Source organism: Myotis brandtii, unplaced genomic scaffold (genome assembly GCF_000412655.1).
Source record: "Myotis brandtii unplaced genomic scaffold, ASM41265v1 scaffold54, whole genome shotgun sequence".
Lineage (NCBI taxonomy): Eukaryota > Metazoa > Chordata > Mammalia > Chiroptera > Vespertilionidae > Myotis > Myotis brandtii.
In genome coordinates, this window is record NW_005369989.1 from 1023516 (window position 1) to 1038467 (window position 14952).

A 14952-nucleotide genomic window follows, 5' to 3' on the forward strand; every position below is an offset into this window, starting at 1 on the left:
GGCTTCATCCAGAAGGTTGTCCGGAAGGATGTTTGGCTGTCTGGTCTAATTAGCATATTATGCTGCCTTTATTATAGATTCTCAGGCCATACAAAATTATCAACTTAAACATTAGCCTGCTATATTTGGTCAAACATTTAATTACCTCACCCCCAATGCCTCGGCAGGGCCAAACTAAATGATTTCACTGGCCTTATATGGCCCTTGGGCCAGACATTTCCCACTCCTGAAAATGGATGTACTACGCACCCACATACGTATGTTTTCTTTGGAGAATGTTTTAAAATATTTTTAATAGAATATTGCTATACTCTATAAACCTAGAGCTGTATTGTTGATTAATATGTAACATGGTAAAAAATGTAAGCAAACCAGTGGAAGGTGAAAAATGAGGCTATAAATGATTAAAAAGTCAGTTGGCAGTATTATTGTAGAAATGTCTTTTAAAAATAATCTACCTCTTAGAATGGTCAGCTAAAAGAAAAAGTAGTAAAATTTTGCTAAGGTAGGCTACTTTCCTGGCTCCCCTTCTTCACTTTCCCCTGTAGTCTTCTTCATTGATGGACCACAGTAATTCTTAGCAGAGTGATGCGCTGCCACTTCACTACAGGTTTCTCTACAGGGAAGCCAGGCTGGGTCAACTGTAGTTTTGGGACTTTGGATGCTGGGAATATTTCTTTTCCTCTGATGTCTCTCCTTAGAGAATGACCTTTGCGATTAATGGATGGAGGCAGTAAAAAAGAATAGTTCCTCAGAACTGACATTGTATGATGGTCATTTCTGTTTCTTATATGACTTATTAGGACATATTCCAGTTTAACTTCATTTATAAATTAGATTTAAATTAAATCCATCTATATATATAAAAGGCTAATATGCAAAGTGAACCTGTGGGAGATAGACCAGGAGACCGGGAGTTCTATTGCTTGCTTTGACGTGCGCTGATCACCAGGGGGTGGCGCAGAACAAAGGAAGGCCCCGGCCGGCATCTGGGGAAGGGAGGCCCCAGCTGTCATCCAGAAGGCCCCAATTGGCCCTGATCACCAGCCAGGCCTAGAGACCCTACCCATGCACGAATTTCATGCACTGGGCATCTAGTTTATAAATAAATTTGTTTATAAATTACCAATAATTTATTAGTGTCATTCTATGGTATTACTCGTGCTTTCATTATGAATTAATTGTTTAATCAGAGCACTTTCCTTTTACACCCACCCCCCCATGTGTCAGGGAAAATTAACTCATTGGCACCTACAGGCAGGGTTCAGTGCACATCTGGCACTGGCAGTTATGCTGATAGTCTCAAGAGCTAATCCTCCACTTGCCTCATAGAACTTTAACATATATATTATATATATACACACACACATACATACACATACACACACACATTTATACACATATACATATACATATACATATACATCCTGATTCAGGTAGGGAGGTTAAAACTTAAAAATGGATAATAAAGTTATAGTGTTAGGGTTAACTTTTCACTACCAGGAAAATTTAATAAGTTACTGGTCTAAAGTTATAAATATGAGTTGTATTTATGCAGTCTTGTAACACATTAATTTGATATCTAGAGTGATAGATTGACTTTTTACTCCCATGATTCAGATGAAAATGCAGAATGATTGTGTGGCTTTGGGTTTTAGAACTGTCTTTTCTTACTCGTAGATGATGAAACTTTGTTTTTGAAATGTAGGAGAGTATAAGTTTAAATCATTTATTTGTTTGTGTTCCACAACTACCACTTTGTAATGGTACAGAAAAAAATGTTTAATTTTTGCTTCTTCATAAATTACATTGTTTAGGCTGTTGACATGGTTCAGTTTCTCTTATTAACATACTTAAAATCTTCTGAAGATTGAAAGCATCTTAAAACTTGGGTTATTTCAATGCATTTGTAATTATTAGAATATGTTATAACAATTGATTTTTTAACAATTGAAATTTTATAGATAATCATACATTGATTTTTTTAGGCCATATGGTCCAAAACAGTGTTTTACAATCTAAAATTGATTACTTTATAAAGGAATAATCCTTAGTATTCTTCCTGTTTAACCTTGTGAATTAGGAAAGAACATACATTGGTATTACTTAAGCGTCTGAGCAACAGCTACATTTAAACTGAACAAGATGCAAATTAGAATCAGGATACTTCCATTGTAATTTATTTACTATTTATCAACTTGGCTTTATTAAATAATTACAAGATTTTATATAAAAGCATTACGCATTGTATAGTTCTTAGATAAAGATATAGGAATTTTAATAAGTGATCTGACTTTCTGCTAAATGCCTGAAACATGATTATGTAGGAAAGCTTTTCTGTTTGATTTTTTTTTTTTCTCATGTCATTGCAACCCAGTTGATCATAAGAATTGGGTCAGGCTGCCAGCAACTTAGGTTTGTGAAGGGAATGGAACAGCTTTTTGAGGGACAAAGAGAAATGAAATCACTTTCAATGAAAGCAAGATGCCTCATTATAGTCACCAACAGCAGTTATTGACAGCTACACTTCCTATTAACAAGGAGCATTTAACTAAGAGTTTGGCTGTTGGATCTTTGGACTTGATCTAATTTGCTAGCATTAATTAGTTTCTTTTGAGCACAGACACTTGGTGCTCACAGCTATAGATTTGGAGGGCTAATTAGGATAGAAAATTGAACAGAATGGGGTAAGGCATTAACCTTCAACCATTACCAGCTGGGACACTGATAAAGACCACAGAGTCCAAATGCTCCCTATTGATGTGAAGAGTACCCTAATGAATATCAATTTCAGCCAGCTTGCTATATTCTTACTAGCTTTCTCTTCATTATAAAATTTAACCAGCTTCCATGATACCTTCATTATCTATATATACACTATTGTTTTTCATTATACACTGATTTAGTCTGAGTTGCACATTTCACCTTATGTTTTAAACATAAAATTGATCTTTAGTAGCTGATAATATTTAGAATATCTCATCAGTACAATAAAATTTAACTTTTATCTACAATGACATGATTCTAATTCTACATTGAATTTTTATAGTCTCCACCTCTCAAAAGCCAAAAAAGAAGTCCCCTTCCACCAAGCATGATGGTGGAATCTTTTTTTTTTCTTGGATCTGAGAGTTAACAACTTGTGGTTGATGACCTTTGGAGGTTACTTTCCACTCTGTGACTTTTTCCATGTGTGTGTGTTTTTTAAAAAATATTTTTATTGATTTCAGAGAGGGAGAGAGAGATCGAAACATCAATGATGAGGGAGAATCATCGATTGGCTGTCTCCTGCATGCCCCACACCAGGATTGAGCCCAAAACCTGGGCATGTGCCCCCGACCGGAATTGAACCAGGGACCCCCCCCAGTCCTCAGGCCGACACTATCCACTACGCCAAACCAGTCATGGATCCCATGTGTTTTGACACTTTGCTAACTTAATGATTTATATTTTCTATGTTAGTAATATTTTAAAAATATTTTTTGTCATGTATATTGGTAAATTATGCATTCTAATAATTATAAATTTCACTTCTGGAAATAGAGCCTCCATTAAGAGAGTCACTGAACTGCTGTATTTTGTAAAAGTTCCTCATTATATTTGCTTTTTTGGATTGCATAGTTGGCATCTGATATTGTCTCTATGCTGAAGAATGAAGTTTGTTTTAAAAATAATAAGAACCTTTTTTTTTTCTTTTGTGATGACAGATCAAGACCAAAAACGAACATTGTCATCAGGGATGGCCTGGAACTTTCTTTAACCTAGCTATATTCTCCTACTTACCTCCTTTGGGCCTTTTCATTGTTTTAATGTTTCTTTTATATCATTTTCTTCTGTTGCCATGTTATTGATCATCTGACCAATAGGTGGGGCTTGGTTCTAAAGGAATTATATATAATATAAGGAAGCAAGGATTATTTGGTTTTTTTTGAAACATCAAAGAGCTATAGTTAAATAATACAGAAGCTTGATAAAATGCCTACTCTTTTCTATCTGTCAGATACAACTGAAGTATGTTACATTTTGCTAAATTCCAAACATACATGAATAGACAAAAAAGAAAATCAAATTAAGAATGCTTAGGACAGTCTTTCAGAGGTTTGCAGGCAGAGAACTATCAAAAAATTATTAAAACAATTGGAGGCTATAAATGAGCAAAGTAATCTTCTCTCTGTGTTGCTTGAATCTGCTGAAGATTTCATTTGTTGTTTGAATTTAATTTGCATAAGGATATGCTGATTAGCCAATGGGAAGGGTAGCTCGTACGCCAATTACCATGTTTCTCTTTTATTAGTGTAGATAAGGAAGCAAGGATTATTTGGTTTTTTTTGAAACATCAAAGAGCTATAGTTAAATAATACAGAAGCTTGATAAAATGCCTACTCTTTTCTATCTGTCAGATACAACTGAAGTATGTTACATTTTGCTAAATTCCAAACATACATGAATAGACAAAAAAGAAAATCAAATTAAGAATGCTTAGGACAGTCTTTCAGAGGTTTGCAGGCAGAGAACTATCAAAAAATTATTAAAACAATTGGAGGCTATAAATGAGCAAAGTAATCTTCTCTCTGTGTTGCTTGAATCTGCTGAAGATTTCATTTGTTGTTTGAATACTGTCATTACCACATATATTTTTGCCATTTAACCAGTTCACCAATGTTAACCAACACTGAAGTGGAGATGTAACATATCTTTAGACTGGTTTGGATGTATTATGATAATATATAAAATTACCAAATATGATGGTATCTGTTACAGTACATATTATGTATGTATTCTAAGAAATACAGAGTATGTTATGTACTCTAAGAAATGTGTGTGTGTGTGTGTGTGTGTGTGTGTGTGTGTATGGCAGACTTCCTCTTCTTAGGACCTACACTGGACTGTGTCAGGGTCCCCAAGACCAGCTCTGGGTTTGGTGATTTGCTAGGAGGACTCATGACTAAGATTTATTTAAGCAAAAGGATACAAGCAAAACCAGCAAAGGGAAAAGGCACATGGGATGAAGTCCAGAGGAAACGAGGCTCAGGCTTCCAAGAGTCCTCTCCAAGTAGAGTCACTCAGGATGTCCTTATTTCTTCAGCAGTGAGTTGTGATAACGCATGAAATGTTGTCCACCAGGGAAACTCAGAGACTCAGTCCTCAGAGTTTTTACTGGAGTTGGTCACATGGGCAGCCTCTGCCTAGCATGTCCCAGAGTTTCAGAATCCCAGAAGGAAAGCAGGTGTGCAGCATAACCATATGGTTTGCACAAACAGTTTAGGCACAGCGAGCCACTTCTCTGAAATAGGGAGTGGGGGGAACACTCCCCAAATTTTGGGTCTGTGGCTCTACATAAACAAGCTACAGACCATTAACTCATTAAAAGTGCAGTCACACCCACATAGCATAATAATTTGAGTTATGTGTTGAACTTAAATGTTTAATTTTATAATTTGTAATTTAGCAATATCTACTTTGATGTTTACTTTTTACCGAAATTTATTTTTCTTAATTTTCATTACCTTATATCTTCATATGAAAAAAGTCATTCAATAAAATATGTAGTAATTAATACTTGATTTTATGAAGGATCATTAAATGTGAACATGTTCATATGCTGTTTTTAAAAGCATGCTATAAAATCATGTACATGGTATAATCCCAATGATGACAAAGTGATGGATATATGTAGGAAAAATAAACACCTTCAAAATTTAATAATAAATATCCGGAAATATGGGAAGAAAAAAGGTAAATCATAGATTATTTCTTTTCCTATGTATAGTTTTTTCATATTTGCCAAAATGAAAACATCACTTTCTTTAAATAAACTTTTTTATTTCTGCATGTACAAATTATAAGTGATGAGTTGATGAATTATGACAGAGTAAACATATATTTGTACCACCATTGAAGTCAAGAAATAGAAGTTACCAGAAGCCAGCCTTCTTTGTGCTCTTTCCCAATCACTGTCCTTTTCTTTCTCTCCATAAGTAACCACCATTTTGATTGCAAACTGCATAGATTAGTTTGCCTGTTTTTTAATTTTAATGGAATCATACAGTATGTGCTCTTTTGGGTCTGATTTCTTTACGCAACATTATGTTTGTTAGGTTTATCCATGTTTTTGCATGTAATAATAGTTACTTCATTTTCATTGTCATATAGTACCACTATATGAATGTGCTATTCTTTATTTACCCATTCTACTGGGATGAATTTTAGTTCATTTCTGGTTTTTATACAAACATTTTTGTTTATGTCCTTGGGTACCCATATGCCATATGGGATTTCTGGGTCACATGATATATATAATCTCAACTTCAGTGGATAATGTTAAACAGTCTTCAAATTATTGGAAGTATACTAGAGTTTTTAAAACAACTATAAAGAAATATGGGAGGAAAAAGGATAATGAGTGATTTTTACAGATTTTTAAAAATGCTTCATAATGAACATATATTTCTTTAAAAAATAAAACTATAAAGAATCAAATGTTATATTTTATTATATAAAAACTAAATATAGAAAAAGGAAATTTTTCTGTATGTCACATGCTATAAAATAATTGAAAGAAGGATTACAGACTAGGAAAATATATTTCTAATGTTAGTGAGATATCCTTAGTATAGAAAGACTTACTATCAATAAGAAATTGATGAATATCCAGTTTAGAAAATGAGCAAAGGACACAAAATTTCTTTTTAATACATATTATTAAAAATGAAAAATATTTGCTCTAACTTCAGTGGGTTAATTGCAGGCCACTCTCTATATACTACTATAGTAACCTATAAACTTGATGGCATTTAAAATTCATAATGGAAAGTTTCAACTTCTGGCATGGCCTAATAGCTCTCATTACACTTGTCCTGTTGAGTGGCTAAGACTCTGATCAAAACAACGACAAAAACTCTTTGGTCTTGTTAGTTTGAAGAACCGGCACAAGGTTTGTATAACTGTAGGCCCTGGGAAGTTTGTATTTATGTGTGGTATGGTGGGGTGAGGGGAAGGGAAGAGCACAAATCCCAACAGGGAGACAGCCAGAAAAGAGGAGCCTCAAATTCTGTGCATAAAATCCTATATCTCTGGCTCAGTTCTAAATTCCATATGGGGCAAATCCCAAGCAGCTCATTTAAGGCTAGAAACTGAACCAAAATTTGAGCTGCTACCCACTGTACATTGTAGGGCAAGCATGTCAAACTCAAAGGCTAACATGGGCCAAATAAACAAGGTTTAAGTTTATTTGGGCTGCAAAAAAACAAAAACTTCAATTTTCATAGAAACGTACTTTTATTTTGATAGAGAAATGCTGAATACAAAGGGCTGAAATAAATGAGTAATCGTTAACATAAAATAATAGAACATTTTAATAAAAATTAATATTTTTTTCTTGAACATTAACTTACCAGACACTGAATAACTGCACAAATTAATAAGCGTAACGCAAATAAACCAATTTTTCTTGTTCTCCAAAAGTGAAATATTTCCTGTTGTGTACACTGAACAAGTCAGTCCAAGACTAATGACATGGCATTCGGCTGCTAAAATATTCGCTGCTAGTATTAGTGGAAAGAAATGGTGCACCTGTGTGTAAGGCGCGTAAGGGAAATGAACGCAACACAATTATAGTAATCAGTCATTAGTGAACGTTGTAGTTCATTAATAATAATTATGTGTAACAGGATATTGTAAAAATTTAAGTTACAAAATTTTTATTAAAATGTTTCTTACATACTGTTATATTGGCTGGGCCAAAAAAATATTTGTGTGGGCCGCATGCGGCCTGTGGGCCACAAGTTTGACATGCTTGTTGTAGGGAGATGGGTCTGCAGTTTCGGTTCAAAGAAAATTGACTGCTTAAATAAATATGAAAGAAAAAAATGTTTTTAGAGAAACAGAACAGAATTCAAACTTTTTACGTATTATTCACAATATTCATGATGCAATGCTAATTTATTCAGTGTGTACAGAAACAGGAAAATAAGACCTATTTTCAATAGAAATCAAGGGATGCCAATCTCAAGATAACTAAGATGTTGGAATTAGCAGACAAGGATTTTAAATAAGCTGTTATAATTGCTTAAGAATATAAGGGAAAGTATGATTGTAATGAATAAAAAGACAAGAAATCTTAACAGATATTTCAAAACAATAAAAAAGACCCAAATTGAAATTCTAGAACTGAAAAAAAAATCTGACATAAAAACTTCAGAATGAAAATGACAGGAGTCATGAACCTAAAGAAAGATCAATAGAAATACTCAATCTAAGAACGGGGCAAAAAGGTTTAAAATATGAACAGAATCTCAGGGACCTATAGAACAATAACATACAGGTAACTTTTATGTAATTGGAATTGCCTACCGGCCAGAATGGCTACAATTAAAACTCTGACAGGATTCCCTAAACACACACCTGCCCAATGAGCCAACATATAGTAGTTTTTTCATAATATTCAGAAAGTGAAAATAGCCCACATATCTCTCAAGAGGAGAAAGAATTCAAACTTTATACAAGCAGAATTGAAAGATTAATTCTGAAATAGAACACAAAACAAATGGACTATTTTCATTTCTAAATGTTGGCATTCTTTTAAACTAGAAGCTGTTCATGAACTTGACAGGCAATGATGTGTGTTTGCCAGAGATGGAGGGACACTCTTTTCAGACTGCAGTGGCATAACCTCTGGCATTTATGAAGTGTCATGCTGCTGTGTGAGGATGAGCATTAACTGCAGTGTAGTATTTCTACATAGTTAACTGTGACAGTCTTTCTTTCATTCTTACAGGTGTCCTTAGGCGTATATTATTCACTAGAGGCCCAGTGCAGGAATTCGTGCGTGGGTGGGGTCTGGCCGGCCCACTCCAATCGGGCCAGGCCAGCCATAGGGAAGGGCCACAGGTGGTTGGCTGGCCGGCCCCACCCCCGATTGGGGAGGGGGGGCTGGTTGGGGGTGGGGCTGGCTGTGGGGAGGGGCTGCAGGCAGTTGGCCAACCAGCCCTGCCCTTGATCGGGGTGAGGGGGCCGATCAGGGGCAGGGCTGGCCAGGGGTAGGGGTCGCGGCCAGTCGGGGGGAGGGGCCGCAGGTGATTGGCTGGCCAGACCTGTCCCCTGGTCGAACTCCTGGTTGAACTCCCGGTCAAGGGGACAGTTTGCATATTAGCCTTTTATTATATAGGATTATCTTTTCTAGAGAAATTGATTAGCTGGATTTGTCAGATTTTTAAATCTAACAGTTTACTTTATTTTCCGTTTCCAAAGCTGAAGAAAAACCTCTTTGGTCTAAGAATGGCTAAATAGCTAAATAGTAGTTTATGGTTTATTCTCTGAATTTAAATGGCAATTGACTTCTGCTTACATAATCTGAAAGTTCAGTGTCAGTGTGCTTCTCCCTCCCCTCACCCCCCAATCAATACCAGTAGTTTTATTCTGCATCTTCTTCTATATAATAAAAGCCTAAGCAGCCCTTACGGTGGAACAACCAGAACGACTGGTCGCTATGATGTGCACTGACCACCAGGGGGCAGACGCTCAACACAGGAGCTTCCCCCTGGTGGTCAGTGCACTCCCACAGGAGGAGCGCCACTCAGCCAGAAGCTGGGCTCACAGCTGGTGAGCTCAGCAGCAGTGGTGGGACGCAGCAGCACTAAGGAGCAGCGAGCAGGTGGGCAGTAAGGAGCGAGGGGTCCTGGACTGCGAGAAGGAGAGAGAAGTGGGAGAGAGAACATTTCCAGAGCAAGAAACACGGCTGGCAGACATCCCCCTAAGCTGTCAGTTGGACATCCCCCAAGGGCTCCCGGACTGCTAGAGGGCACAGGCTGGGCTGAGGGACACCCCCCACCCCCGCACGAATTTCATGCACCAGGCCTCTAGTTTTAATGTAATACCTGTGCTCATACCTTTAAAAGGCATTAATGAATAATCTGTTTACAATGATTCTTTTTATCCTTTTGATTCCTCACCGTAACCCTAAAACTGGTTATAATGATGTTCAAATTCAAAACCACAGCACAAATTTAACTCTGAATCCATATTATTAGATGTCTTTGCTTACTTTAAATATCTCTGCTAGCAAAGCTTGAGAAAAACCTTATTGAATTTGACTTACTAGGACACATTAACGTTATACAAGGTTCCCAGGTCATCACACACAAGTTTAGCTTCCTCTTAACTTTCTGAACTTCACCATGTTTTATTACCAAGTATTTCTGTAGTTCATCCCCACACTTACACCTCCCTAGACAGCGAGGTTGCCAAAGAACTTGCCAAAATCTGTCTTCTTTCCCAAAATTCTTCATTGATTAGCCTCCAGTCAAACCATGGGTTAATATCAAACACATGACTAGAATCCAGTTCTCTTTGAAAAATATATTGTCTCACTTTCAGTTGTCTTTCTAAGCCTATTGGATCCTTGAGCTCAGGTGATATTTCCATTCTGACAGTAGCCCTTTATTGTGCTGGAGGATGCCTTTATGATTAGTAGTGGCAATTCTGTTCCAACTCAGTGCAGATTAATGCAGCTGCAGCCTTTGATTACTTTTCTCATCACTCAAATATACAAACTGAACTCTAGACCATCCTAGAAGAGTCAAGACCATATTTGGAAATTTCATACTCACTTTCAAGGGAGCTAGACAGTCATTGAACCCTAAATTATGTCAGTACAGGGTACAAATTCAAGTTTAAGATATGTTGCATCCTATTCTGTGCCTGGCATATCTCCCATAGATTTATTTTATACCTAGCTCATAAACTTTAAACTTTTGAAAAGTTGAATTTATGATCCTATAGAAGGTTTGACTAACCATACTTTTTGATGTGCTAGTGTGAAAAATTGAAAGTTTGTTTTTCTCTTATTTTGGCCTCAGGAGACCAAATGTTCAACATACATATTGTTGATTTATTAAGGAACTCTTTAGTTTTGTTAGTCCCCATGATTGTTAGAGTGGACATAATTACTCAATGCTCAGTGACAAAGGATTCATGCAATTTCTTCTGTATTACCTGTTCCTTCCACATTTCCCCTGGTAAGATTTATTCAGATGATGAAATTCAAATCATATTTTTATTGTAGAACCTCTTCTCTGTCATTATAATTGGAGTGCATTTGATGTTCATCTCTCACACATAGGCTAGACCAGCGGTCCTCAGTCCTTGCTATACATCAGAATTATCTGGTGCATAATTCAGGCTCCCTTCCACAAAGAAAGGTATTTTTCGTTCGTTTGTTTTTTTCCATAAGCTCCCAAGGTGAGTTGAATATGCAACCAAGGTTTGCGAAACAAGGGATTAGCCAAAGGCACAAAATTATCCCAAATTATCTATGCCAGCCTTCAAGTTTTTTCCCAGTGGGCCAGAGATTCTTAGCAAACTCTTAGGAAATAATGAACTTAAGTATGCTCTTATAGTATTAAACCTTGATCCTTGTGTTCCCCTATAAATGATATGTCTACTTCACTTCCCCTTTTCCTGTTCTGAAAATTAGTAACCTCGTGCATGGCACACAAACTTCATCCTCTTCAGTAGCCTTTCTCTTCTGTGTTCTATCATCACATGGTTTGGGTTGTCAAATTTCATATATAGGTTCTAATCATCAGCAGAGATTGGTTTGTGATCGTTTTCGATCCCTGAGTCCACAGGATGTAATGTGAATGCTTAGTTTACAAGTTTAGTGAAGAAAGTTATGACAGAGAAAAAGTCTTTGACCAGCACATTAGTGTATTCTTTGCCCTCCCCAAGGTGGTGGTTCTGGTGCTGAGCACAGTAGATAAAGAGCCTCAGGTGACATGCCCTATTGGGAAGGAAGGCCTCCTGTGGTGACACATTTATTTCAAAACTGTTTTATGGGTTCAGTTAAGATTTTGTCCCAGTTAGCGAGTACATATTACAGTGTACCATATGTATACAAACATGAAAGTGGATCTTTTAGAAATCTTATTTGGATGAAAAGAAAACGTCATGATTTATCAAATTATCAATTCATCATAATAATCCTGCATATCACCCAGGTAAATTCCCAGCTCATTCTATTGTGTTACTCTGGCGGTATATACATATTAGACTTGTATATGCTCAGTTTTTGAGTGTCACTAAGGAAATGCTGATTTAAATATGATGTTGTTGAGTTGTATAGGTTAGTGGTCTTGCTAACATTGATATAACAACTCTTTTTTTTGCTATATAAGTATTTTGAGAGGGCCTAATTGAATATCAACATTTGTACATCATGATTTAGAGTTAACTTAGATGCCTCTTCATATTTTTGACCTTGAAGGAACATTGATTTTCCTATAGTGGGTTATATTGGGTAGTTTATGTAGGGTTAATTGTTATTGAGATTGGATTCTTCACCTTTTTTCCCATTTTAACATGCCATTTAATAAATGTAAAGTTATGCAAAGCACTTATATTAAATAGACTGGTTAAGTATGTCTTTCCTATCTTCTACATGGTTCCCACTGAGAGTGTTAATTTTCAGTTACTCATTTATTATGTGTGTTATTCAGGAATATGCCTATAAAGAATATGCCATATTCTTGATCTTTGAATTGTCACTGTTAACACATTCCTTAATATTTTTTATTAGTGGGTGGGATATATCAGTTTTCTTCTTTTCATTTATTCCCTTTTTGTTTTGAAGGAAAAGTTCCAAGATAAAAGGAAATAGGTCATGGTGTCTATAAACTGAGGAACTGAAGTATACTATGAAGTAAAAATTGAAGCTCAGTTGCCCTCTAGGGGTTCCATTTTAACACAGCACATGTCAAAGAAATTTAATGAGATCTTTTCTGGGAGGGGTGGATCTGAATAGAGGAGCTCTGTTTTTCATTTTCTGGTACAGTGTGACTCGTCAACAGCAAGCTGATTTTGACTATTTATTACAAGTGAGCACATCTCACTTTTGCAACCTAAATACAGGTGAATTAAACATCCTTTTGGGGGTTTGTTTTTAAAGCCAGAGTACCTGGCAGAATAATAAAACTATCAACATATTCTCAAGAATTACTTGGCGACCATCTACAAATTCTTTTCTAGTACTCTTTTGTCTCCTCAATGTTATCTCTGTATAGTACTTTTATGTCAGATCCCTCCCCTCTTCTGCCAAAATTCAGTACAGACCTTTCTTTGTGGAAGGGAACCTGAATTATACATCAGGTAATTCTGATGTATAGCAAGGATTGAGGACCGCTGATCAAGCCTATGTGTAAGAGATGAACACAAGTGAACTCCAATTACAATGACAGAGAAGAGGTTCTACAATATAAATATTTATGCTGATGAACAAAAACAGATCCAGAGACAGAGAAGCATTGATCAGACCGTCAAACCTCAGAGGGAAGGTAGGGGAGGGTGGGGGTAAGGAGGAGAGATCAACCAAAGGACTTGTATGAATGCATATAAGCCTAACCAATGGACACAGACAATAGGGGGTGAGGGCATGAGGGAGGTGGGGGAGCAATGGGGGAACAAGGACACATATGTAATACCTTAATCAATAAAAAAAAGAGAAAAAGAAAAAAAATCACACTAAAAAAAATCTTTATGCTTTCAGGATGTGATCTTGAAATTTTTTTCTTTTAGGTTTAGCATCTTTGATTGGCTTTTTTGTCTGGATTGGTGAGAATGCTTCTTCTAGTTTGAAACACATTGACTGTTGGCTCTCTAGCCTAAATGGTGCCCAGCTTTGCATCACTTGAGGTCTAGGACAGTGATTCCCAAAGTGGGCGCTACCGCCCCCTGGTGGGCGCTGCAGTGATCCAGGGGGGCGGTGATGGCCACAGGTGCATTTGGGGGCATATATCTTTCTGTTTAATTGCTATTAAAATTTAAAAAAAATTAATTTCCAGGGGGCGCTGAGTAATATTTTTTCTGGAAAGGGGGCGGTAGGCCAAATAAGTTTGGGAACCACTGGTCTAGGAGATTCCTGTTGGAATCTGTGTGTGGTGCAAAGTCCTATACTTTGTAAGAGCATTAGGCTCTTTCTGTTTGGAAAGAGGAAATTTTTTCTTTTTCGTTATCGAAAACTTTAACTTGGACTTGAGTAAATGGTAAATATGGAGTTTATTTTGTGCAGATATTTAAATGTCTTGAATATTTGAGCACATTTTAATATCAAATATGAAAATTCACATTTGTTGATATATTTTTTAAAAGATTTGTGTGATTTGTGTATATACTTTAATAATGCTCTTTTATTACCTCTGAAGGATGCTATAAAGCTTTATTTCTTTCAATGTATGTTTTTCTCCTTCTAGTTATATTGAGCTTTCCCATTTATTTTCTCATGGTTATGGAAAAATGTCTATTAAAATTCTGAGAACCTCTTTTTTATTATTAGTTTGTAATTATCTTATTTTTATAGTTTAGATTTTATCTGTTAATTATTTTAATATCCAAAAATTTCTATTGGATTTTGATATATATTAAAATACTAGTGGCCCGGTGCACGAAATTCGTGCACGGGGGAGGGTGTGTTCCTCAGCCTGGTCTGCACCCTCTCCAATTTGGGACCCCTCGAAGGATGTCCTACTGCCAGTTTACAGGGATCGGGCCTAAACCAGCAGTCGGACATCCCTCTCGCAATCCGGGACTGCTGGCTCCTAACCACTCACCTGCCTGCCTGTCTGCCTGATTGCCTCTAACCATTCTGCCTGCCGGCCTGCTTGCCCCCAACTGCCTCCCCCCACTGCCGGCCTGCTTGTCCCCAAATGCCCGCCCGCCAGCCTGATCACCCCAGACTGCCCCCCCTGCTGGCCTGCTTGCCCCTACCTTCCCTCCCCTCTGGCCTGCTCATCCCTAACTGTCCCCCTGCTGGCCTGCTCACTCAAAACTGCCCCCCCCACTGTCCTGATCACCTCCAACTGACCCCCACTGATGGCCTGCTTGTCCCCAATTGGCCCCCCTGCTGGTCTGCTTACCCCCAATGGCCCTGCCCCCCACCAGCCCGATCACCCACAACCGCCC

The 14952-nt window shown here is 37.1% G+C and overlaps 1 protein-coding gene across 2 annotated transcripts in view; it reads left to right on the plus strand.

Annotated features, from left to right (window-relative positions):
- The window catches only part of CMC1 (C-x(9)-C motif containing 1), a 63410-nt gene that overhangs the window by 1432 nt on the left and 47026 nt on the right, over window positions 1-14952 (plus strand). The window lies entirely within an intron of this gene.